Here is a 27,384-nt window from a genome sequence, read left to right as displayed (position 1 = left end):
TAAGTAAACACAGCCAGGAGGAGGATGAGTCAGGCCCAAAAAGACACACAAAAGATAGTTACATCAACACTCACAATGGATTTCAATCACTCATTGTAATATTAGCTTATTATGGTTGTCATGTCTAATATTAGCATTGTGTAGTTTTTTTTCTGCCTAAGTTTTTATTAGTGTATATATATTTTTTGGCAAATATATTATTTTTAGGGATGCCCCGGTCAGGGTGTTATGCCGACAAATTTCGATACCAAATTTTGATACGAAATAAATTTTGACAATATTTCGGTACACTTTTCAATCTATTTATGATTATAATATTAGCTTATTATGGCTGTCATGCTTAATATTACTATTGTTTTTTCTGCCTATGTTTTTATTAGTGTATTGTTTTTTTTTGGCAAATATATTACTTTTAGGGATGCCTCGATCAGGGTGTTATGCCGACAAATTTCGATACCAATCATCCATGAGTGAGATCAACCCATCACATGGGATAACTGTACACTTTTCAATCTATTTATGATTATAATATTAGCTTATTATGGTTGTCATGTTTAATATTAGCATTGTTTTTTTCTGCCTATGTTTTTATTGATATGTATATATTTTTTGGCAAATATTATTATTATATTATTAATATTATTATATATATATATTATTTTTAGGGATGCCCCATTCGATTTCCGAGGGCTCCTGGTATGTAGTTGTTAAAAAAAACAATAAACAAACATTTGTTGTTTTTTTGCCTTTATTATTTGTCCAACTTTGATCACTATTAGAGCTGTTTTGTTTATGATTCATTTTAAAACATACACTATTTTATTTACCAAGCACGTGCGGCCATCATCTTTATGCTAGTATCTTTAAGCTAATATCATTTGACCTCTGCAACAGTATCACCATCACCATCACAAGGCTGGGCACATTGTGTCTTTATGTTCACATTTGAGGACAAGATGTAATGAATATTGAGGCCTGAAATATAAAGGGGGACAAAAACGAGCTCCACACTAACCACATTGCTTGTTTGTTTTAAAAAAAAACGCAACATCGCTTTGGTAAAAAGGCACATTTGGAGTCGAGGTTAGGAAAAGTCTACTAGCCGGCTAGTTAGCTGCCGGCAGTGACAGCTAGTTACGAAGTGTGTGATGAAACACGCTGGCGTGGATTGGCGTAGCAAATTTCCAGCTGTCAAACTGAACCCATGGAGGTCTTACAGATGAGTGTTGATTCTCTCGACAGCAATGCAGGACCGAGTGCGTCCTTGGTCGGTTTAGCACAACGCGACATGACACTGTGAATGTCAGATTGTCATGTGATTAGCTTATAAGAGCATTTATCCGCCTATGCCGATCACATATTTTTTTTTAACGGAACTTCAATGTGAGCAACCCTTATACTTTGTATGTAAATTCTTTTATATTATTTTTATGTATTAAAATGATATTTTGGCCGGCACAGCAGTCGAGTGGTTAGCACGCAGACCTCACAGCTAGGAGACCAGGGTTCAATTCCTCCCTCGGCCATCTCTGTTTGGAGTTTGCATGTTCTCCCCGTGCATGCGTGCATCAGCCTCTCGCCTGAAGACAGCTGGGATAGGCTCCAGCACCCCCCGCGACCCTCATGAGGAAAAAGCAGTAGAAAATGAATGAAAATGATATTTTTTTAAATCACACAATTTCTATGAAAGTGTCTTCTGTTTTTCTTATCATCATTTCTTTTTGTAATTACCACCATAAATGCAGAATTTACTCATAAAGTTATGAATAATGACTTTGCATTTGGTGTTTAAAGTTTGATCGCAGCCCAAAATATTATACAAATAAGAAAACTACATAGTTTATTATTATAATAGTAAGTACATTTAAAAAATATGTATGAAGCTTTTTTGTTGTAGGGCATTGGACTAAATCTACTGACCTTTGACCTTCCTTTATCATTGATTAAGGAGCTAAATCTATTTTAGTATAAATAGTGCAGGACATAGTTACATGTTTTTCTTTTTAATTGTCTTCTTACCTGATTTGAAAGAAAGCCTATTGTATTTTGACACCACTTCGACTGAAATGAATGGGAGCCAGGGACACACACACACACACACACACACACTGATGTGGATTGAACCCACCGAGCTTCGTCTGTCACTTTTGCGTTTCCACTTCAAGTTCAGGAAATCTAAACTTACCCCTTCTTATCACCCGGCCCCTTTGAAAGGGATAAAAAGAATTAGTTGAGCCAGTAATTAGCCCCCGCCATCCACCGCCGGCCCTCATCTCAGTGGGCCCCACGGCGGCCCTCGGGACCTTTGGGATGCTAATGATGGGAGGCTTGCAGCTTTTTGACCCTGCTGAGGAGGAGGACATGTCAGCGTCGGCACTGACAACGTGCTGCAAGTGCTAACACAAAGTTGTTATTAATGCACTTTAACAAAAAATATCATAATACAATTCTATTTGAGTTCATCCAAACCTTTCAACATTGATCCACTAGTAGGCACTACACTATGTGAAATGACAATATTATTATTAATTCATTCCCTTTATGTTTTTTTTTCCCGATACCGATATCAGCCAACAGCGATATGTGTGACATGTGGTGGAATCAACACAAACGCTATGTGTTGTATACTGCATTTTTTTCATATCGGGAAAACTTCTGATACCGATATCAGCATTTTTATGCTGATAAATTATCGGACATCCCTACTTGAAATCTATCTTTTCAGAAAAAGGTATCTTTATATCAAATATTGACTATGATTTATACCATTTAACGGCTGGATGCAATATTTTGCAAACCTGCAGATATTGGAAAGTGTTGTTTGTTTTTAATCTTTTAACGTTACATTCAGGAGAATGTTATCATGTCTAACTCTGTATCTCTATCTCTCACAATCAAAGCATGTGATGACAATATATTTTGGGGGCTTTAGTACGTCTTTTCCCCATGTTTTAAGAATTATGGATGGCATTTTGTACTTTCTTGTACTTTCATGGTTATGAATATATTTGACTGTATTTTGTGTATCATTATAATTACCGTCCTCATCACATGGTTCTACTCCCTCTCATTTCAGCTCACTGAACCACTTTTCTGACGTAAAGAATGATTCCTGTGCAGCCAAGTAGGATTTGGGACACCTTATTCCACCACTTTGCAGGTGTGTTTTTGCCTGTTTCCTCCGTTATCCCCCCCCCCCCACCCCCATCCCCGTCTGTTGCTGTTGCCTGATGTAAATATGAGCAGCTGAAGTCAGCAGACACCAGTGTGTGAGAAAACACAGTTAAATCCCCTCGCTGCAGCCCCCCAGCTGTGTGCACACACACACATATCTGCAGCCACGGTGAGCTCACACTTTGGGCCCATGACGCTGTCCGCTGCGGCGGTGCTGGGAAGACATCAGCAAATATTAGCAGATATTAATCACAACTTTTAGGGCGGGAAGACTTTTTATATAATGGCTCATGCGGGACGGCCTGTGCTGTGAGGGAGCCGCGGGTGAGATGTGAGTGGGTTGGAATGGCCCGGGTGGGGGAGATCAAAAGGAGCGAGGGCCACTTTCCACTGACAAACAGTAAGTGTTAAAGACAGGAGGATTAATGATAGGTTGAAGCCAGGAACATTATTTACCCACCGTCGCAGGATGTGTGACTTGAGAGCCGCCTCGTCACCCTCTCTCTTCCTCCAGCACCACTTCCTCTCCCTATAAATGCACAATTAAAATGAGATCTTCACGCAGCATAGCGGCACCTTGCTATGAGCTCGCGGGAGGAACCCCCCCCCCTTTTTTTTTTGCTTGCGTTTGATCACTGCTTATCACCTTCTCAAGCGTGTTGGCTGATCTTGACCATGATGAAGACAAAGAGAAGTGACTGACAGGGTTGCCTCTGACTGGGAACCATCTTTGGTGCTGTGGGTGCTGTTGAAAAGCGTATTAGGCAGTATGACGCAGAAAATCAGCTAAAAGAGTGACAAATATATCATGTAATCTTGGCAAGTATGATGTGTTTTTTTAAATAGATTTTAACTTTAAGATGGTATTTTTTATTCTATATTGAAAAAAATGATTTTATTGAATGTATTATGTAATTTGACCAAATATGTAATTTGGGAATTATTTTTATTTTTATTTTTATTTTTATTTTTATTTTTATTTTTATTTTTATTTTTATTTTTATTTTTATTTTTATTTTTATTTTTATTTTTATTTTTATTTTTATTTTTATTTTTATTTTTATTTTTATTTTTATTTTTATTTTTATTTTTATTTTTATTTTTATTTTTATTTTTATTTTTATTTTTATTTTTATTTTTATTTTTATTTTTATTTTTATTTTTATTTTTATTTTTATTTTTATTTTTATTTTTATTTTTATTTTTATTTTTATTTTTACCAATTTTGTGTACATGTAAGTTGCCGCAATCAATTCTGCAAATAAGTGTCGAGCCTGGGGGGGGGTCAGTTATAATTTACGTAGATTAATGTTGTTATATTTGTAAGGAAAAAATACTGGAGGGCGGGGGATAAAGAGCATGCAGTTTTATATTGCTATATCTGTATATAAAACTTTTTTTTAAGTTTGCATCCTATATATCATTTTTCAGGACGTCACCCTCGCTGGAAAAGGTCGAGACAGCCCTGACGTAGAAGAGATGCGAGGCACGGCCAACCATGTTGGCATCCATAGGTCATACATTCTTATTCTTGCAGGTACATTGAAAGCTGTCCAAGTGCTTCCATTCTAAGGGAGATGAAAGTAAAGTCAAGTTATGAACTGCAAGTTTGCAAAACAGAAGTTTGTCAACATGGTTCTTGTTTATTTGTTACGTGTAGAAATATTAACATATGTTCCTTTTATTGTTCCTTTTATTTTAGGTAACATCCAAGTACTTGCTGCACCAGGACGACATTCGGTAAGTGAGTCTTAAGACCGAAAACACATATTGAGTGTCAGAATATTAGCCCCCCTCCCTCCCAGAATGATAGGCTGGAGTCATTTCCTGTTAGCCTGGTAAGGAAGCGTCACTGCCCAGGAGCCCCAGCAGGTAGCTTAGCCTCCTCTGGGGCCTCCTCAGAGGCAGTCAGTGTCTGCCTGCACAGTCTGGCGGCCAGGCATAGGATTTGGGAGGTTAGAGTTTGTTGGGGGGGGTGGGGGGTGGCACTACTGCACCGTAAACCGTAGGAGGTAAACAAAGGGGGCCGGGCTGCTTTTACTGCCTTCCCACGCCAGGCAGCAGCTGATTGAAAAGTGTTACCTGGAATATGGTGACTGAACCCCCACTGCAGCCCCCCCCTCCCCACCTCGACCCCTCCAAGTAGAAGCCAGCCAATCTGAATGCAGGCACGGGGTCCCAGGTGTACAAACAGCAAACAGTGGGGGCACATCAAAGGCTCTCATTAAAAGACAATAGATGCCCCCCCCCTTACCCAACACACACTCCACAACAACCCCCCCCCCCCCCCCCAACCATCATCACCAATGTGGCCAGTGGACTGCCCCCTTCTGTTCAGTCCCCCAAATGCCCATTTATACACAAGGATGTGATTTTAAAATCCAATCATTTGTCTTAATTATCACTTGTGTACATTTTGCTGTTAGGTGCTATTGATCATCTTAAAATAGAACAGAATAGACACCAACGTGTGATAAGAATACATCTATTCCTTCATAGCCAACCATATACGTACGGTAATGGAATGGAATGGCCTTTATTGTTATTATACAAGATGTACAACGAGATTGGGGAGCTTCTCCTTTCAGTGCAGTAGTCAAGTTTAAAAAGAAAAAAGTATATAAAAGTAGAGTAAAAAAAACAATTTAACAAGATATATACAAGATATCCAAAATATACACATAGTATTGCACAGGAACATATGCAGGAGCAGATATATTAATTTTAGTGCAGTGGTAAATGGGTCATAGTGCAAATAATGACTGGTGTATACTGATGAGTAAAGTCACATATGAGTGTATTGCAAATAAATAAATATGATTGAGAACAGTTATTACAGTTAGAACAGTTAATTAGAAAGAACTAAATAAATAAAACCAGAAAAATAGAAAAAATGATAACTAATGAATTAGAATGAAATATAATATATTGTACAGCATCAGTGTAAATGTAATGTCAATTAAGTCATTTAATTACAAATTTTTATAACATTGTCTTTGACATATTTAGACATTAGAATAACAAGAATAATTAATTACATAATTTTCCATGGTTGTCTCATATAATACTGCAATCATGAATTTATAGATTACAACAAAAGTAGTATTAAAAAAATCATCAACAGGCATACAAGTTAGTTAACTGTTTTTATACTACAATTGGCATGATAACCAACATTGAAGTATTTTATTATCATTTCTTTTGTGTTTCCATTAATTGTGCTTTTTAGCCTTCTGAAGCCCAGGTTAACATATTTTCATTTTTACACGTCAAATGTCCAAATGCACGATAAGAAAGGTCGATCCCGTGCAGATCATTGGCCCAAACTAGCATTCGTCATAGGACATCAAACACGGGACATGGGAGGACAGGGGCTTCCGAGAGCACCGTCCCTCCACCAAGGGCTGGCGCTGCGTGCCGTTATCTGGTCCGAGCAGCCATGGGAAAAGCCTCGTCCGCCTCGTCCGCAGACACGAAGCGGCAGCCTCCAGCTTTGATGGGGACGCCTCTTTGTAGTTTTGCCTGGAGATGGCTTGTTAGTCAGTAAAAGTGAGGGCTAAATGGCTCCCTAACAGGAAGCAGTTTACACGGTGACGCTCAACCTGCCTGTGGTCCCCTATTGTCCCGGGCCCCATGTCCCACTTCATTACCATTTCCATAAGAAAGGAACAGTAATTGCCCCTTTTCTTCTGCTGGCCCTTCATCTTGGAGTGTCTCCTCTTTTACACCGCTTCCTTTTTCTCTTATGCTTTTTTTTTTGTTGTTATCAAGCACCTTTGACACTGAGAAGTTGATTCAGGAAAATACACAGAAGATGACTTCAGGAATTTTTTGTTGTTTGAGTTTTGAAGGCTTCCAAAACACGACCATTGAGTTTTCACCATCTTCACCATCAGTGTTGATGTGTAAACAAAGAATACTTTCTTTGACAAGCAGGCCAAGCTTCTAAACTGTGTGTGTGTGTGTGTGTTCAAGTCCCTGAGACCCTGTCGACCTTTCACCCGACCTCTGTTAGGTCGGCCCACCGATTGAGGCCTAAAAGAGTCAAAAGATCATTACTGATAAGCTAGACCAGCCGTGTCCAAAGCTTTTCCACAAATGGAGAGAAACAATAATCATGTTTTTTCTTTACCTTCCACTTTATTTACACACACACATTATAAAGCCGTTTTTTGGGATGCCGTGTCCTTGTCAGGATGAACGGACTAGAGACGTGCAGTATATGCTGCTGAACCGGTAGCGCTGTTGATGTGGTCAGGTCAGAGTGACGTTAGAAAAGAGCATCAGACTGTGTTCCGTCTGCCGTCATAGCAGAGAGGCGTGCTGGCTCTGGTGCACGTGTGTTAATTACACTAACATATCTCCCTTTAGCTGGTTGTGTCACGGATGAATTGTGACATATCCGGTGATTAAATGCTAATATTCCAGCAAATATTTGGCTAATACATCTAATTTTGTATCATTATACAAATGCAGTGCTAAAAAAGCTCTGAACATTATTAAAGAGTCTTGCCATCCTGGCCACACCATATTTGAACTTTTGCCATTACAGGTTAATGAAATCAAGAACAAACAGACTTAAAATTTATAATTTATAATTTTTACCCAATTTTTACTCATTCATTCATTCATTTTCTACCGCTTTTTCCTCACAAGGGGCGCAGGAGGTGCTGGAGCCTATCCCAGCTGTCTTTGGGCGAGAGGCGGGGTACACCCTGGACTGGTGGCCAGCCAATCACAGGGCACATATAGACAAACAACCATTCACACTCACATTCATACCTATGGACAATTTGGAGTGGCCAATTAACCTAGCATGTTTTTGGAATGTGGGAGGAAACCGGAGTACCCGGAAGAACCCACGCATGCACGGGGGGAACATGCAAACTCCACACAAAGATGGCCGAGGGTGGATTTGAACCCTGGTCTCCTAGCTTTATTTTATTTTATTTTATTTTATTTTATTTTATTTTATTTTATTTTATTTTATTTTATTTTATTTTATTTTATTTTATTTTATTTTATTTTATTTTATTTTATTTTATTTTATTTATTCTTAATGTAGTTGATATATGAATGATGCACTGACTTTTGGGCACTTTTTCCAATTTCGTTCTACTTGTTACAATGACAATAAAGTTCATAAATTCTATTCTATTCTATTATGTAATGTGTATATGTTTCTACTATAATTTTTTTAAAGGTGTTCCTGAGTACCGTAAAACGGGGTTATAAGGGACGGCGAGGTAATAAGGGACAATTTTCGGGGTAATAAGGGGCAATTTTTGGGAAAATGTTTTAAATGTAATTCTGCCTTTTCATGTTAAACAGGAAGCTGCTTTATGTTGGGTTTTTTTCTAAGAATCATATATTCTTGAAAAAATTGTTCAAAAAACATTTTCCCGAAAATTGTCCCTTATTACACCGCCGTCCCTTATAACCCTGTTTTATGGTACCATTTGTAGCATCTGTGGCACTCGTACTACAGTTTGAAAATCAACGAGTGACACCGTCCATAGACAGGTAGGTGAATTAGCACAGTGTAAGACAAGCACGGCCAACAGTGGCCGGGGTCGCACTCACAAATGCACATAGTGTCGGCCATTCCATCAAACATGTTGATTGACACCTTGTACGCTTGAGGCGTCCCCATGAGATCCATTGCAGGAGCTCTGTCTTTATGACGATCACCATTTGTATTAAGGCTGTGTAAAGTGCAGCACTTTGACATATTTTCTAATATTGTGCCTTGAGCTACACAGGAGGCCATAAATGACACCCTGGCCCCGCGTGGAAGGAGCTGCAGGTAGTGGAGCTGTCAAGGGGAAAGGGGAGGGCCGGCGGAAACCCCTCCTGTGAGTTGAACTGTTTTAATCACGGCCCCATGCGGACCTAGACAAAAGAGCCTGGTCCGAATCACCGTCTGCTCCTTTGTTGCAGGGGGAGCCAGCGAGGCTGGGAGCGCCGAATCACTGCTCCCAACACCACAGCAGGCCCCCTGCGTTTATTTACTTTGGAGGCTGTTTTATCCCAGGTGACACTAAAGGTAACAGTTTCCTGGAATGTATGTAATTATAAAGCACTTCAAAATAACAGCACACAGATTTAGGACTGGAAATATATGTTTCAGCATTTCAAGGGATGTATGATGTAGTCCTCACTGCATTTCAGTAGACATTCTATTGTATAGACATTCTATTCTATTTAAAGTTTCATGTATTTTAAGGTAAATTATTTGAAATAAAAACAAATGTCAAAATTAATTCACGTACCACAGAAAATGGAACTATACAGACTTAACTAGAATAATTGGGAGGGGTATTCCGAAAAAAACAATACTATTTCCGGTCAAATATAGAGATATATTCACAATTTCCGGCTTTGAAAAGATGTGTAAATTAACGTAATCAACTCCCACATAAGTGTTTTTATCATTCCGTCTTCCAAATTACTGCTGAAAAAAACATTTATGGCATTATTTGGCGTTTTCTTCCATTAAAAAAAACCCACGTTTGGTGACGCGAGTGCTAAATTGCTAATTTTCTCCTCTGGGCGGTGTCATGGCCCTCTGCTGCCTCCCAATGGCCATTAGTTGAAATTACAGTACGTCGTACCAACGATGTAACGATGTAATGTCGCCCTCTGGTGGCTACAGTGAACAACATCATGTTTCCTGCACTATAATATGCATTCTGTTGGACACAATAGCACCTTGAATCCCATAAAACACACTTTTGCTGGTAAAACAATGTAGGCGTGTCCAAAGTCAAATATCCACTGCCTTTGGGTCGGAGTATGTCCTGGACAACCATTCACACCTATGGACAATTTAGAATCCAAAATTAACCCTGCATGTTTTTGGAATATTGGAGGACGTCGGGGTACCCGGAGAGAAAATCCATGTGGCTTTGGTTCCGTCGCTGAGAATGAAATTAGGGCCACAGCAGTTTAAAATGATTGATATGATGCAACAGTGTGCAGCACAAATGACTCGGGTATGTTTTATTCATGAGGGACTTGGATAAACAATACAACAGGAGCAAAGACAACAGCGTTTCACTCAAAGTGCATATAAAGTCTGAATGATTCATGATGCAAGCAGCAGGCCCCAACAAGGAAGAAGCGTTTTAGCATATTAGCCTAAATGGAGTCTTTCTAATTACGTTTGCATTCATGCGGCAGCTCAGTTTCCTGTTCTTTGATTATTTTTTTCTGATTTGTGTCTTTCTGTCTCGCCAAAGCGTGACGAACAGTCGCATTAGCCGGCTAATCGCCGAGATGACCAATGAGATGGCTTTAAGAAATGGAGTGGAAGCCTCCAAGAAATGAAAGGCCCGGACCAATTTGCATGGAGAGGTAATTGAATCGGCTGTAGTAGGAAAGAGAGAGTAGTGGGGGGGGGGGGTGCTATGCATGTTAGCCCAACCGCCTTCTATGGGAGTTAAGGAGGGAGAAAAAGTGAATTGAAAGAGTTTGCACCTTCATTCATGACGGGTTTGCCTCTTGGAGCCTTTTCCATCTACTTGGCTGTTTCTGCAGACTGATAGTTTGTGAAAGAGAAATGGAGAAATGACCTAATGACTTCATTCATTTGGAAATTCAGGCAGTGGGAGCGATGATGACGTTAAAAAATCCATTAGTGTGACCAGAAATATCTGCATTTAATTCAAGGGGACCTATAGTATGCTAATATTTGGTCCCTTTGTATTGACTTGTGGACACCTATAGAACAGCTACACACAATAACCCTCTAGTTTTTCCAGAATCTGCACCTATTCCGCTGTATTTCTTTGGATTTTGTGTATTCCACCCACAGGGCCGCCTCCACTACGCTGTGGTTGGTCACACTCCCGAGTGCTTAGAAGGACTTCTGTCGGGTTTGTGCCACTAGCTGTAAACCCAACTTTATAGGAGTTGATTAAAAAAACAGCGATTTCTCTGTTTAAAATGTCCGCTTTTAACATTTAATAAGCACTTAAGAGTTTGTCTCCTTTAAAAAAAAAATTATCATACATTTATAATTTTCAAACTAATTTTAAAATAACAATTGGTTGCCAGCCAATCACAGGGCACATATAGACAAACAACCATTGGATAATACCTATGGACCAGGGGTCTCAAACACGCAGCCCACAGGCCAAATGTGGCCCGCAGGACACTAGTTTGAGGCCCCCGCCTTGATATGAAAGTTTAATGTTTTATTTTATTTTATTTTATTTTATTTTATTTTATTTTATTTTATTTTATTTTATTTTATTTTATTTTATTTTATTTTATTTTATTTTATTTTATTTTATTTTATTTTATTTTTATTTTTATTTTTTTCCTGCACGGCGATCGAGTAGACCTCGGCAGACCGCAGCAAACCTCACAACTAAAAGACCCTCGGTCATCTCTGTGTGGAGTTTGCATGTTCTCCCCGTGCATGCGTGGGTTTTTTCCGGGTACTCCGGTTTCCTCCCACATTCCAAAAACATGCTAGGTTAATTGGCCACTCCAAATTGTCCATAGGTATGAATGTGAGTGTGAATGGTTGTTTGTCTATATGTGCCCTGTGATTGGCTGGTCACCAGTCCAGGGTGTACCCCGCCTCTCGCCTAAAGACAGCTGTGATAGGCTCCAGCACCCCCGTGACCCTCGTGAGGATAAGCGGTAGAAAATGAATGAATGAATAAAAGTAGCAATCAGGGCTGCACGGTGGATGAGTGGTTAGCGTGCAGGCCACACAGCTAGGACACTCAAGTTCGATTCCACCCTCTGCCATCTCTGTGTGGAGTTTGCATGTTTTCCGGGTACTCCGGTTTATCTTTGACGTGCATCAAAAGCAACCACAAGCAGCATCTCTCTCTTTTATTCCTTCTACAGCCCTGACCCCCAATGAGTGGGGGGCCAATTCCACCTGAGATTAACAATTTTACGCCTGGAAAAGAAGCTACTGCTGTCATAATGTAAATGACTATAATTGCATGCAATCTGCCTTTAATGGGCCCATGCTGAATCAAATGTCAATCACAGAGTCAATTAAAGGCGATGAAGCACAAAGCCAGTATTTGCCATGACTTATTGAGTTAAAAAAAAAAGCCTGAAGTCACAGAGGCAACAGTTCCCCCTTCTATTTGTCCACACTTGTCAGAAAGGGGTGTGGGGGGGTTCGATAAATCATCCCACACTTGCTTGATATTTATGTTCTCAGCGATAAATTTAACAAGGGGAGCGGCCCTTCAGGCAATATCCTAAGTGGCACTTCATCCCTCCATCTGCCTCCACTCCACACCTCCTACTTTGAGTGTGAAGGCGCAAAGGAGACGGACAGAACGACGACTCATGCTGCACTGCACCAACTCACCACAAGATGGCAGCCTCCTCTGCCTCACAAGCTTACTCGGCGTTATAGTCACGCTTGTTGGGGCCTTCAAAGTCCAGAATAGCTTCTCATTTGTTTTGCGCTGAATCCGCACCAAAAATAGCACCTTCTCCTCCAGACCCCCCCCCCACACCCCCTCATGAGCGATCCTCTCCTTCGAGGAAACGCATCATGAGACATGACAGATAAAGGAAGGAAATCAAACAGAGGAACTTTAGCGCTTCATTTTGCGGGTTAAAAGAAAGACGCCAGCAGGTGTTCGCATAGAAAAAAGAAGTCGGCAGTTGCAGCCTGATTTAGTGTGAGGCCCGTAAGTGTGTCTACAAGCCCCACCACACCCACCCACCCCCCTCCTCGCCCCGCCACCCTAAAGCCCACCACACATAACGCGTGCTTAGTTAGGCCGCAGCGCCGAGCCCCTGACCCCTCGCTCTCAATGGCCATTGGAAACAATGCGTATAGATTTAACAAGCATGAAGCATGGAGGATCAAGCAGGAAGGTTAGGAGGGCCTTGTCCCGCAAGGTCAAGAGCGCAGGCAATAAGGTTACGGCTACACACAACAACACGTTTCTACCCAATGTTGTGGCCTGCCTGCCTGCCTGCCTATATGCATGCAGCACTGAATGCATGACCCGCCCAAACAAGGGGATTAGTATGACCTGCTTTTCCCACCAACACAATAGCTTCTCCTTTGTTTTTATTAATGCATGCAAAAATCAACTTCTTGGGATCTCATCCTGAAACTCTTAAGTGGCTACCAGGCTATTTGCTATTTGCCAGATATTTGCTTAAATAACATCATGTATATGTTTGCATCCCAAAAGATCATCAAGTGTCCCTTCATAGCTTTCATTTGTTGTGAAAAAGTGTTATTTTTGGTGTATCTGGAGTGAAGTGTGTAATTAATTGGTCTTTTTTTTTTTTACCAAATTTGTGGTGTATTATTTCAAAAGAACAACTTATCAAATAGGGCTGCACTTAACAGCTTGTCTCCTTTAAAAAAAAAAGAATGATACATTTATAATTTTCTAACTAATTTTAAAATAATATGATTATTTTATTTTATTGGAAACCGGAGTACCCGGAGAAAACCCACGCATGCACAGGGAGAATCGGCCATCTCTGTGTGGAGTTTGCATGTTCTCCCTGTGCATGCGTGGGTTTTCTCCGGGTACTCCAGTTTCCTCCCACATTCCAAAAACATGCTAGGTTAATTGGCGACTCCAAATTGTCCATAGGTATGAATGTGAGTGTGAATGGTTGTTTGTCTATATGTGCCCTGTGATTGGCTGGCCACCAGTCCAGGGTGTACCTTGCCTCTTGCCCCGAGACAGCTGGGATAGGCTCCAGCACCCCTGAAACCCTTGTGAGGATAAGCGGTAGAAAATGAATGAATGAATGAAGTGATTCAAGCAAATTATTCTCGGTCTGTGACAAAAGTACCACCGGCGATATGCTGGCTCCATCTAGTGGTGCGGAGTAACACCAGAATTACAACAAAAATAGTGCAAATCTATACAATACATCATGTCATCCGACAAATAGAAATATATGAACCAAAGATTGGCATAAGATAATAATTTGCCGAAATACTCCATTCTCAAGACTCTATCAAAAAAGTAACATTACAAAAATGAGAAGGCTCGGTTTTAATGTGGAGGAATTCATGTGAGAATATCATAGCTGTCATAATGCCACTGCATGCGGGTTAACTTATTTGTCTGCATATTAAATGCTAAATATTACAAACAACTCCGTGTGAAGGAGTGCAGGGCAAAATCGAGCATCAATGTCTTTTAAAATGGCCGATTTTCTGATGCAACTCTTGTATTGGCTCTTGAGTGTACATTTTGTGAACGTTGTAATGCCACCTATAGTTGCACAGTCACGCCGAACAAGAGCTTTGCAAAGGGTTTTGCAACTGCCACTCATTTGCATTTCCCACTACTAATGAGAAGTGAATAATTTACTGTGTATACCCTTTTCTAGGCATGGATTGATATTTTTTGGTACACTCTCCTTCCAATAGGAGGCCATTATTTTATGATGTGATTACAGCCGAAGCAATGAGTGCTCTAATACGGAACATGAACTTAAGTGTGGGAGCTGTAGGTCTGCTTGTTTCATAGCTGTGTGAGCGTGTGTGCGTGCGAGTGTGTGTGTGCGAGTGTGTGTGCGTGTGTGTCAAGGCGGGAGTTTACAGGAACAGCAGGCAGGCACAGGCCTTGTCACAGCGCGGAGCAACACAGGAATGTATTGTATGCGCTGGAAAGACAGGACAGCTGGGGTGAAAGTAGTGCAGCAAGTTCCCCAAAGCTGACCTTACGACGTCCAAACGTGTCGCATCGACTAATTTATCAAGCGAGGAACCAATGTGGCGATTTGTTTGTCGACACAAACCGCCAAATGGTTTCTTGTTGTAAAAAAACACAGTCGCATTCACGAGCATATACTAAGTGAGCCGCGGAGGGACACTTAAGGTTGCCAGTGAGTGGTCCGGCTCTGAAAGCACACACAGTAAATTGAGGCTGAGGAGGGTTGGAAAACCCGGACCGGAGTTTGATTTTAATCTCCATTTTAACCAGGAAAAACACAAGAAAATGTACTAAAGTTGTCTTCCACTTGACCGAAATAGCTTTCTATCGAATGGTATGCTGTCATAATGTCTAAAATGTGACGCGTGGAGATGTTTTTGTGCTAAAAGAGCTGCTTGTGTGTTGTCAGGGAGCGGTTGCTGTACTATGACCTCTACACTCCACAATAGCACCAGACTGCAGTTGTATTCTGGGGTGTACAACTGGTTTTACTGGAGGCCTGCAGTTAGTGTCAAGGTCAGTTAGCATCATCAAAATGTCTTTTATACAAGCAAATGTGTTATTTCTACATATCTGCCTTTGCTCTTTGCATTTTCTAGTGCTATAACAGAATCCATCCTTTGCATAGAAACTTCATTCTTACGTCAATGCAAACATTATTAATAGCCACGCGTTCCTTGGTACTTCATTTGATGGATTTTTTTATAAAATGTTTTTTTTTGGTCAACTATAGAGTTTGCGGTGTATACTGTATTAGGAGTAAGGCGTTTTTTTCCTTATTTGAACAGAATTTCTTTCTGTCTATATTTTGACTTTATTCACATCCAATTTTTTTAATTTTCGTAATATATAATATTAACTTCTTGCAATATTACGATTTTATTTTTGTTTCATATTTAACATCTATTCTGCTGAACTGACAATATTTTTCCTCAAAATATTAGACTTTATTCTCGTAAAATTGTGTCTTTTTTCATACTGGAACCCAACTTTTTTTCTGACAATATTTTGACTTTATTCCTAGAATATTTTCCTCATATTTTTCTTTTCATATTTCACCTTTGTTCTACTAAAATTACATTATTTTTCCTCAAAATATTACACTTTATTCTCATGAAATTGCAGCTATTTTCTAGTTTTTTAAAATTATTTTCCAACCACTTTCTTCTTGTAAATTTTCTTTTCATAATACTATGACTTTTTCCCATAATATTTTGAATTTTTAAAAAAGGTGTGTTAAAAAAATATTTCAACTTTATTCTACAAAAATGATTAAATTTTTTCCTCATTATTGTTGTAAAATTACGACATTTTTTCCTTAATTTACATTTTTTTCTCTTTTTCCATTTATGCTGTTATAATTTCTTTAAAATGTTCTAGTTAAATGATATTTTTAGAATGTGCTGCAGGCCAATAAAAAAACAGCCATGAGAGGCGCTTTATTAGGGGTAAGACATTTATGAAACCAGAAAATATTTATTAGCCTAGTATACACATTTATACTATTGCTTAACTAAATAATGACATATATTACGATGTAATATGCATTATGTTGTTAAGGGTAAGGCATTTATGAAACCAGCAAATATTTATTAACCTAGTATACACAGTTATACTATTGCTTTAACTAAATAATGACATATATTACTTTGTAATATGCATTATGTTATTAGGGGTAAGGCATTTATGAAACCAGAAAAAATTTATTAGCCTAGTATACACATTTATACTATTGCTTTAACTAAACAATGATATATATAACTGTGTAATATGCATTATGTTGTTGGGGTAAGGCATTTATGAAACCAGAAAATATATATTAGCCTAGTATACACAGTTATACTATTGCTTTAACTAAATAATGACATATATTACTATGTAATATGCATTATGTTATTAGGGGTAAGGCATGTATGAAACCAGAAAATATTTATTAGCCTAGTATACACAGTTATACTATTGCTTTAACTAAATAATGACATATATTACTGTGTAATATGCATTATGTTGTTAGGGGTAAGGCATTTATGAAACCAGCAAATATTTATTAGCCTAGTATACACAGTTATACTATTGCTTAACTAAATAATAACATATATTACGATGTAATATGCATTATGTTTAAATATCCATCACTCACTGAGTGATGAGTACATGACCATTATTTTCTTTCTTAACCTGTACCCGAACGTCAGCTTTACAGATGCCATATGTGCTCTCTCGGCGTGTGTGACGTTTCCGGCAACACACAGTGCTGTCAGTCACCGTAAAGTATGGTACTAAGAGTAAGAAGGAGGCAGTTTATTCAAGTAAGCTAGCCACCCAGCGATTAATTGGAGCATGGCGTGGATTAGAGCGGGAGGCTACTATTAAAGGGAATATTGATTTTATTTAGTATTTTGCTGCTGTGGCCTACTTTAATAAATCCATTCAGCAGCGTTGTGTATAACTTGTTTTTTTTCCAGACCAAAGAATGCTTTGAAGGCCAGGTCTGTGTGACCACAGACATGTTTTAATCTTCTGTAGATGGCCGCCCTCATCCTGCGCTCATATCTGCCGACTGGAATGCCTTCCCTCACTCATAACTGCGAGCTCGGAAATTGTTTGGGTAAAGAGAGCCAAAATCAACACGCTTGTGTGTCGATTAGCCCTTCGCTATTGCATCCGGGTCCTTTGGCTCTGTTGTGTGCATCAAATAATGGCTTTTGTCAGCCCAAAGGGAAGCTGTGCATGTTGTAATCAGGCATGTGAGTCATATCGGCCCTTTCACTGGACGGCGTTTGGACTCTGCATGTGTACCTAATGTTAAGTCCGCGAAGTCCTAATAATACAGTTTCTCCAACCAGTCCTGTCTTGACGGTCACATCAGGTTGTCACACAGATGGGGGCGTGGGGGTGTGCGTGTGTTGGGAGGGAGTGAGTGGGGGCAGGGGTGGGGGGTGGGGGGTGCATACCCCTCCCTTGAAAGCCCAGCTGTCAGTAGTTACATAATAGCAGAGCCTTGTTGGATCTCGCCAGACGGCTTTGTGCGCCTGTCAGTGAATGGGATTGTGGGCGAGATTAAGCGGCGGGTGAGAAGCCACAGTTGAGGGGGGTTCCTACCTGCTCTCCAGCAGAGAGAGACAGAACAAACACAATCACAAGTCGGCGGAGCGCTCGAGTGCCGGGCCCCGCCGAGTAACCATATCCCTCTTTTTCACACCGCAGCATTGTGTTGCGATGAGCGGTGTTGTTTGCTTACACGCCTGATGTTTTATGGGTTGGCCCAGCCAGGACCTCCAAGGGAGAAGTTAGCAAAGTGAACATCCAGGAGCAACTCACTCAAACTCTCTTTGCTAAAAAGAAATGTGGAGAAGCCATCCTTATTGTATATTTTTTTAATATACTGTAGCTCTCCACACAGCAGCAACAGAACCGATGTTGTAATAGCGCTAAAGAGCCAGCATTAATACCACTGATGACTTCATTGTAAAGAACAGAATGGCGCTTGAATACTTTTGATTTCAACACACTTTAAAGCGACCTCACCGAGTTCAATCCCACTCTCGGCCATCTCTGTGTGGAGTTTGCATGTTCTCCCCGTGCATGCGTGGGTTTTCTCCGGGTACTCCGGTTTCCGCCCACATTCCCAAAACATTCATTCATTCATTAATTTTCTACCGCTTATCCTAACGAGGGTCGCGGGGGTGCTGGAGCCTATCCCAGCTGTCTCGGGGCGAGAGGCGGGGTACACCCTAGACTGGTATCCAGCCAATCACAGGGCACATATAGACAAACAACCATTCACACTCACATTCATACTTATGGACAATTTGGAGTCTCCAATGAACCTAGCATGTTTTTGGAATGGGGTTGCACGGCGGTCGAGTGGTTAGCACGCAGACCTCACAGCTAGGAGACCCGAGTTCAATTCCACCCTCGGCCATCTCTGTGTGTAGTTTGCATGTTCTCCCCGTGCATGCATCGGTTTTCTCCGTGTACTCCGGTTTCCTCCCACATTCCAAAAACATGCTAGGTTAATTGGCCACTCCAAATTGTCCATATGTATGAATGTGAGTGTGAATGGTTGTTTGTCTATATGTGCCCTGTGATTCGCTGGCCACCAGTCCAGGGTGTACAGTCCAGCACCCCCGCGACCCTTGTGAGGATAAGTGGTAGAAAATGAATGAATACATTGCTACTGTTTTGGTTGTGATGTCTATTTAACATAACATAACATTTAACATATCTTATATTTGCACTAAAAGACAATAATGGTGTCTTTTAAAAAATGTGTTTTTAAATGTTAATGTAAACCAAGGACCAAAAGGATGCCATTTTTATCCATTTTCAGCTCCCCAAGGCTAAAATCATGGTCATGGTAGTGGTGCTAAAGGGTGGCAGTGATGGGACAGTTTATTGAAGAGGCACCTGATTTCCCCAGGGCTTGTGCTGTTAATTCAGTGTATTACTGTTTCTCCAAAAGCGGGGGTAGGGGCAAGGGGGTGCCCTATCGGTACCAATGTTTGCCATCACCCTCAGATCCTCTGCCTTCCTTCTTCCCGTACTCCAGCCCAGCTTTTTCCTCCCTCCGTTGCTTATAAGAGGGAGCCAAGCCTTACATTAAATCTGTGTTTCTGCATAACCGGCCTTGTATGTGCAGGCGCCCCCTCCCCAGCGCTGCCGGGGCCCTTTTTCTCGTCTTTCTCCCAGCTAATTTTGCCTCACTATCAGCACTTTCCACAATTCTTCCACAGCACAACAACAAATAAACGGCAGCACTGCTGATAGAGGGCTACCGTGCGGCTGTGCCTTTTTAAAAAGGGTGTCTATGGAAACCCCTTCATCACAAACCCCCGCCCCTCCCTCATGTGTGTGTTTACTGAGCTTGACTAACAGATAAAGTGCCTCCTTAGTGTCTTCACTGATGCGTTTTTTTAGGAATTTCTCCTAAAATAGGCCTCCCCGGCTATTTAGGAGCGTTTTAGCTATTTCTGCACTTCTCCCGGTACTCGTACAGTTGCACAAATCGCCCCCCCTTCTTGCTGTGCACATTTCTTAGAGTTTATTGTCACAGTCTCAGCGAGGATTGTGTTCATCTCACGGGGGTATCTCTCAAGAAAGCACAGTCAATGGAGTGTTTTGTAGGTTAGATATACATACGTAAAGTACATCTATACTGTCATCGCTTCTTAATGAGTCATTTTGTGTCTAATGCTTCCCTAGCAGAATGGCGGCGTGCATCGGGGGCCAGCTTCGCCCTACTATGGAGACACATGCCAAACAAAACCCTTGCTTGCTTGGCGCTACGATGTGGGCATCGCTCTTCTGCCAGCCTTCGCTCCGTTAAGGCCCGTGCCAGGCTTTTATAAATGCCCTATTTGGCAGGAGCCGTGCCCAGCAGTGTCTATGAAGGTTCAAACACCGTCATCCAACAGCCTAAACGATCCAATGACGCGCTCCAAACCTGATTTTTTTTTTTTTTCGGCGTTATGTTTTATCAAGTTGGCTAGAAGCAGATGGAGGAAGCTGGAAAGTCATATGCGTGGCCTCGTTTGACTTGATGGACTGGCGTTACAGTCCATTATGCTGGTTAATTAGCGTCCGGGCGCCTCGGAAAAACGTGTCAGCTACGCAAAAGGACGTCACTTTGGACAACTGCGGCAAGTAGTGATGGAACTTGGAACCCAAATGTTCTCACCGATACGACACCAAGTACAACAGAGCTTGGTGTCACAGACACTTTGACACTTGCAATGTCCAACACCATAACTGCTTATTTTCACGTTTTAGTTAACATTCTTGCATGGGACACAAACTGAAATAATACTTAGCCAACAAGTATACACACATATCTAAGTAAGTAAGTGTTTTTCTTTGGGATTATTAGGTCAGTTCACACCTGCAGTAAAAGCCTGTCGATCGGGTCTGGTGCTTGTGTGTCTCACCGGAGAATACAGTAACATTACTCATCAGTAACAGTAATAAGACCGGAAAAGGTGGCTGGATTTGTTGCTAGTCGCAGAGTATGCTTACTCGCTATATATATATTGTGTAATAAAAAAGTTACCCAGCATGCCTTGCAGCCTGCTTGTGCGAAGGCATTTATTTTACACTCGCTAGTTTATTTGTTTATTCAGAAGTTCCAGTTTTCATACACTTATTGTATCAATTGAGTCGGTGGCATTGTCCTTTGTTGTAGTATTACGTTAGCTTTTGCTTTGCAGCTAGTTTGTTTATTGTCTGATAATGGAAGACTTTTACCTGCACTGGCTTTTATACCGTGACAGAAACCCTCAAAATATAGTATGGTACTTTGTCTAGTCTATATTGTTTACTTTACTGCGTGTTTAAATAAATACTATTTGGGTATTCCCAATGAGAGGTGAAAGGAAAAGTACTTCCTGCCATTAAAATTCAAGTATATCAGTAAAGCATGGTATCACAGAATCGAACGTTTGGTATCAATCCACCCATGACCAGCCGCAAAAGCTCAGCTTGGCTTCAAATGTAAAGGTTTGAAATCCTCCCCCCTCCCCAGCTTGACAGCACGCAGCCCTATCATCACTTTGTCCCCGCAGGCCCACAGGCCAGTAATTAAGAGCAGTTTGCGTCCTCCTTGTCGGCTTCCATCTTCCCGGATCCCCCGCCGAGTCAAGATAAAGTTTCGTTTTCACAGTTTGATTGTGGGCGGAGTCCTCTTCTTCTTCTTTTTCCCCCCTCCTCCTCCTCCTCTCCTATACTGGAAGACTCCACCCTGTTGGAGCTATTTCCATCACAAGAACCGAGTCCTGACATGTTTTACAGACACCTGCAGCATTTTCATGGAGCTGTTTACTACCGGAAGCTTTCTCTTCATATAATGGAGGATCTCCATTGGAGGATCTCCAGTATCAACCTTTTGGTACCGTAAACCGTAACCCAATGCAAGGGTGCAGATATCGTAATAGGACGTTTGTGTGTGATGACACAAATGTCAAAGAGTGAAAGATGCGGTGGCAACCATGGAACACCAAGCAAGAACTTCTTACGACGTATAAAAATGCTACACATGTCCTGGTGGGTCAGACTAGCTTCCAGGTTTTGCTCTGTTTATTTATAATAAACATTCATTCATTTTCTATTGCTTATCATCACGAAGGTCACTGGAGCCTATCCCAGATGTCTTCAGGGGAGAGGCGGAGTGCACCCTGGACTGGTGGCCAGCCAATCACAGGGCACATGTAGACAAACAACCATTCACACTCACATTCACACCTATGGATAATTTGGAGTGGCCAATTAACCAGCATGTTTTTGGGAATGCGGGAGGAAACCGGAGTACCCGGAGAAAACCCACGCATGCACGGGGAGAACATGCAAACTCCACACAGAGATGGCCGAGGGTGGGATTAAACTCGGGTCTCCGAGGTGTGAGGGCTCTGCGCTAACCACTCGTCTGCTGTGCAGCCAAATAAAATAAAATAAAATAAAATAAAATAAAATAAAATAAAATAAAATAAAATAAAATAAAATAAAATAAAATAAAATAAAATAAAATAAAATAAAATAAAATAAAATAAAATAAAATAAAATAAAATAAAATAAAATACAATACAATACAATACAATACAATACAATACAATACAATACAATACAATACAATACAATACAATACAATACAATACTATAATATAATATAATATAATATAATATAATATAATAATAAAATAAAAACATAATAATAATGTATCGTATTATCCAGAAATACAGTATATATTTCAAGGATAAAGAAGCTATGCCATCGGCAAAACAATAACGTGGCGTGGAATTTCCAAACAAGCTGAATTTTGTCGCACTCACAAACACACACACATAAAATCTGACAGTAACGTACACACTTTACAATTTATGGGCCACCATGAGTCCGCCCGCCATTGATGAATGCACACTTGCACCAAACACCAGCGACGGCAATCCTAAAGCAAGGTTGACCCCCGGTCACACACACACACACAGTTGGATCCTGTCCAGATGGTTGCCATGCAGCCGTTCAACACGTCGTCTGGAGTGTGTAGAGGAAGGAAGTGCCACTTAGCAAAGTGCAATGGCCGTTCGACTCTTTCCCAGACACTGTGTATGTGTGTGTGTGTGTGTGTGTGTGTGTGTGTCCGGTGATATTTAAACTTTTACAACAGAGTCCTTAAAGGAGGCTTAATCCAAACATACGGCTTTGATAGCTAAAGATAATGAAGCAGCTGCCTTATACGGTCACATCTTACCTGATATAATGAAATGGGATCACGTTTTATGACTTTAGTCAATTGCTCCTCTCTGCTGCTGCTTCCTCCCCTTCTCTTAAACGTACCGATCCTTCTCACCTTGGGCCAAAAATCCAAACTGATAGCACAATTCAGGTTACACTGGCTGTGCGCTGATAATTGACTTTTCAACATCTCCCACAAAAAAAAAGACTTGTTGAAGTCCACATCCCCACCCTCTGTCAAGTCTTCTTTTCTCAGAAAAAGAAAGGGAGATCTCAAATAAAGCCACACGGGCGAGGTTAAGAGCTCTCCAAGCGTACCGTATCCACCTTGCAAGGACGCGTGGAAGAAGTGCTTTGCTCTCTTTTCTGCGGGGATGAAAGGCAGCCATGCTAGGAATCTTGACTCTCTGGGAAAAGGAACTCATCACTGCAGAGCCTGAGATGTGTGTTCCTTGCCTGGAGATCACACAGGCAATCTAGTGGTTGGAAAATAGCTCATATCCAAGTATTTCACTTTGTGTTATTCTTCTATCAGCAGTCTCACGTCTTATTTGCCATGTTGTGAGTGGAAGCCAACTCTTTGACTGCTAAACTGCATACAAAGATGGCCGAGTGGTTAACGTTGGTCTGCACAGCTATGAGGCCTGCAGACCAATTCCAGAATCCGTGGTTCTCCCCTCCTCCCACATTCCAAAAACATGCTAGGTTAATTGGCGACTCCAAATTGTCCATAGGTATGAATGTGAGTGTGAATGGTTGTTTGTCTATATGTGCCCTGTGATTGGCTGGCCACCAGTCCAGGATGTACCCCGTCTCTCGCCCGAAGACAGCTGGGATAGGCTCCAGCATACCCATGACCCTCGTGAGGATAAGCGGTAGAAAATGAATGAATGAATGAATGTGCACTTGGGGAGCGGGGGGACAAAACAGGAATAATTCTATTTCAACATTTTCCATACAAAGTACAACAATGAGTCTTGCACGCAATAAAACTAAAATAAAGTAAAAGTATTCAAACAACATGCATGCTAGGTTAATTGGCGACTCCAAATTGTCCATAGGTATGAATGTGAGTGTGAATGGTTGTTTGTCTATATGTGCCCTGTGATTGGCTGGCCACCAGTCCAGGGTGTACCCCGCCTCTCGCCGGGATAAGCGGTAGAAAATGAATGAAGGAACAAGGTTAGCTTCTTTTTACACTTGTATGACATTTTGGAATGCATAAACAGTCTGTACACGTAATAGAGTTAATAATAATTTGGTGGGGCTGCACGGCGATTGAGTAGTTAGCGCGCAGACCTTGCAGCTAGGAGACCCGAGTTCAATTCCACCCTTGGCCATCTCTGTGTGGAGTTTGCATGTTCTCCCCGTGCATGCGCGGGTTTTCTCCGGGTACTCCGGTTTCTTCCCACATTCCAAAAACATGCTAGGTTAATTGGCGACTCCAAATTGTCCATATGTATGAATGTGAGTGTGAATGGTTGTTTGTCTATATGTGCCCTGTGATTGGCTGGCCACCAGTCCAGGGTGTACCCTGCCTCTCGATGGGTTCCAACACCCCCCGCGACCCTCGTGAGGATAAGCGGTAGAAAATGATACACTATATCAGAGGTGGGCAAACTATGGCCCGGGGGCCACATGCGGCCCACCCAGCGTTTGAATCTGGCCTGCCAGTTGCTTTCTAAGTATTTCAACTTTTAACATACAAACTGGCAACATGACTTGCAAGTCGGACATCTGATTCAGTAAAAAAAACAAAAAACTGTAAAATTAAATGACATAGTTTGATGTGATCTTCTGATGTTTAAGTGCTCCTGAAAAAAGGGACATGATAACATAAAGCTGATAATATAACACTTTTACAGATAAAATTAGACATATAATTCAAGGCAAATTATAAGCATAAAATGTATTAAATATATGTTCTGGCCCCGGGACAATTTTGTTTTGCTTCCACAGCCCATAGGAAGGACTACAAATGGCATACTTTGGCATTAGCACTCTTTTTGTGTTTCCATAGCAACCATGAGAAACAATACAATCTGTTCAAATGCACAGATGTAAAGATTTGCACTCAATGGAGACAGTTGATAGATTTGTTTTGCAGAGAGGGAAAAGGTGATGGATGAAATGGAGATGTTGGAGTGATGGAGGTACCTGTTAGAGACCAGGCCCTGAGCGTGTATATCAATATGGGCTGCTGCGGCAGGCTGAGAAGATTGGATTGGACATGAATGAATAGAAGAGGCTGATTGGCAAGCAGCTGTACTTTTCAGCCATCAGGAGACGAGACGACCGTATGCAAAGCATTTCTGCGTGTTATTCTTGATAAAACTGCTGATGGGAGTTCATTCCCTGCCACTCTCAGGAGACCAATCTTCTCATATCGGGAAATTGGATGTATTTCAGGAGCACTGTCATTTTCCTTTCGCTCTAGTTTGGTTTACATGTGTAGCTTTTGTTGTGTCTGTCTCTATAGTGTTGTTTCAACAATACACAACAAACTTATTTGGGAGCAATTTAACAAGTTCATACAACAATGTACATCTCTGTGTGGAGTTTGCATGTTCTCCCGTGCATGCGTGGGTTTTTTCCGGGTACTCCGGTTTCCTCCCACATTCCAAAAACATGCTAGGTTAATTGGCGACTCCAAATTGTCCATATGAATGAGAGTGTGAATGGTTGTTTGTCAATATGTGCCCTGTGATTGGCTGGCCACCAGTCCAGGCTGTACCCCGCCTCTCGCTCGAAGACAGCTGGGATAGGCTCCAGCACCCCCGCGACCCTTGTGAGGAATGAATGTAAATTACTGGGGAGGAACTGCGGTCTAGTGGTTAGCGTGCAGACCTCACAGCTAGGAGACAAGGGTTCAATTCCACCCTCGGCCATCTCTGTGTGGAGTTTGCATGTTCTCCCCGTGCATGCGTGGGTTTTCTCCGGGTACTCCGGTTTCCTCCCACATTCCAAAAACATGCTAGGTTGAATGAATGAATGTGCACTTGGGGGGGAACAGGGATAATTCTATTTCAACATTTTCCATACAAAGTACAACAATGGGTCTCACACACAATAAAACTAAAATAAAGCAAAATTATTCAAACAACATGCATGCTAGGTTAATTCGCAACTCCAAATAGGTCCATAGGTATGAATGTGAGTGTGAATGGTTGTTTGTCTATGTGTGCCCTGTGATTGGCTGGCCACCAGTCCAGGGTGTACCCCGCCTCTCGCCCCAAGACATCTGGGATAGGCTCCAGCAGCGGTAGAAAATGAATTAACTAAAATGACATTATTTTTGTAATGATTGTAAATTACTGCTGATGGCCCCCGAATATCCCTGCTTTAGGGACGGGGCTTTTAACTATGATACATTCCAGTGGAATTGTGTCCGTTGTAAAGTTAAAGGAAAGTTTTTGCAACCAGCAGCTCCAAGCTAGCAGCTGATATTAGTGAAATAATGGGATGAGAAGCAGGCCCGCCTTGCCTCCTTGGCGACGGGGCGAGGGTGATGCATCATGGTCACGGAGGGTGGCTTGGTGAGGACTGAGTAAACACTCTTAAATCATCAACCACCCCCCTCTCCTGTCACCTATGCCCCTCCCACAACACCAACTGTGACATAGCCCAGGCCAAACTGATGCAACAATCTTCACTAGAAATTCGATTGATCAAGCCACGGTTGGCAGACTAACCAAGAATGGCCGTCTCTTTGTAAAGCGTTGCGGGTCCTATCACTTTCAGGAATCATAATGTCCTCGTACTTGCTGTTAAGCTTGTCCGGACTGGCAGCTCGCCGCTTTTGGAGAGAACACCATCGCCGTGTAAACCAAGGATGGCATGCATAAATGCATGACACTCTTTTGCTGTGCACGGGAGCTTTTTTTTATTTAATTTATTTATTTTTTAACAAACATAATGTTTCTGTTCTCCCAAAGAGGTTTAACTTGCTTTTAAGTCGCAGCCAGGCCCAGCAACAGATAGATGACTTTCAAGATGTTGAAGAACCAGGAAAGGCATGCACAGCGTATTGCAGGGGAGTTTGGAGAAGCGCAATGTATGAAAGCGAGGAGTGAGTGCACCCCATAATAATAAACAGCAAGTTTATGCTAAAAGAGAAAGCACCCTACCCCCTCCTCCCTCACAGCCTTGTCTCTTCGGTTTCTGATAAAACACACACACACTCCTCCCATAGCCTATATATACAGCGCCTCCACTCTGCATAGCCTCTATTATATGAAATAAACCCCTTCAAATGTGCTTTTTGTGCTTTGACACACACACACACACGTCACCGGTGTGCAACTT

General features: G+C 41.4%; 1 protein-coding gene across 1 annotated transcript in view; it reads left to right on the top strand.

Moving 5' to 3' along the window:
• Window positions 1–15,284: 15,284 nt before the first annotated feature.
• arid1ab (AT-rich interactive domain 1Ab) overlaps window positions 15,285–27,384 on the top strand; it is a 51,295-nt gene continuing 39,195 nt past the window's right edge. The window contains exon 1 of the mRNA XM_078792081.1: window positions 15,285–15,371. The gene's annotated coding sequence lies outside the window, so the exon portion shown is untranslated. The remainder of the gene's footprint in view (window positions 15,372–27,384) is intronic.

The sequence above is a fragment of the Doryrhamphus excisus genome, linkage group LG7 (assembly GCF_037039965.1).
Source record: "Doryrhamphus excisus strain RoL-2023G ecotype Guam linkage group LG7, RoL_Dexc_Guam_v1.1, whole genome shotgun sequence".
Taxonomy (NCBI): domain Eukaryota; kingdom Metazoa; phylum Chordata; class Actinopteri; order Syngnathiformes; family Syngnathidae; genus Doryrhamphus; species Doryrhamphus excisus.
Note: the sequence above shows the minus strand (reverse complement) of the source record. Positions and strands in the feature narration are given on the sequence as shown.